Source organism: Monopterus albus, unplaced genomic scaffold (genome assembly GCF_001952655.1).
Source record: "Monopterus albus unplaced genomic scaffold, M_albus_1.0 scaffold16.1, whole genome shotgun sequence".
Lineage (NCBI taxonomy): Eukaryota > Metazoa > Chordata > Actinopteri > Synbranchiformes > Synbranchidae > Monopterus > Monopterus albus.
This window is the reverse complement of record NW_018127896.1, coordinates 102,272-103,051: the sequence shown is the minus strand read 5'-3', so window position 1 is coordinate 103,051 and position 780 is coordinate 102,272.

Here is a 780-nt window from a genome sequence, read left to right as displayed (position 1 = left end):
AAAGGCTAGAGGAACTTAATATCCCATTTGAGGACTGCAGAGGCCAGTCCTATGACAACGGCGCCAATATGAAGGGAACAAATAAAGGTGTTCAGGCAAAGTTGCTTCAGCTGAACTCAAGAGCTTTTTACTGTATGTCCCATGTGGTGCCCACACTTTAAATCTGGTAGTAGCTGATGCTACAAAAAGCTCACCAGATGCCCTTGGCTACTTTGGGCATTTGACAAAGTTCAAAAAGCTCTTCTCAGCCTCCACCCATAAGAGCTGGAGTTTTGATTCCTACTCACTTTCCTTGGAACACGCCCATACTTCCTGTACCAAAGCCAGGAAAACCCGATTACAGGATGGTTCATGATCTCAGAGCTGTAAATAAGCTCGTGACTTTAACTCATTAGGACACTAATAAATTTTTACACCATGTTGAATGCGATAAGCTCTGAACACAAGTTTTTTTTTTTCTTTCTTCTTCATGCATTGATCTTGAAAAATGCTTTTTCTCGGGGTCACCCGACCGAGACTCTTAAAACATTTTTTGCTTTCTAGTATAACGGAAAATCTTACATATCAGAGGCTATCAATGGGCTCCATAGTAAGCCCATCCTTCTTTAATTACATTCTGAGACAATACTTGAAAAATCTTGTCCTGCCACCTGGAGTTGCTCTCCTTCAGTATGTCCGACTCAGAAAGCATAATGGCTACTACAGATGCACTGTGGATGTACTTCGCTCAGGGAGGCTTCAAGGTCTTCAAAGATAAACTGCAGATTGGGAGACACACAG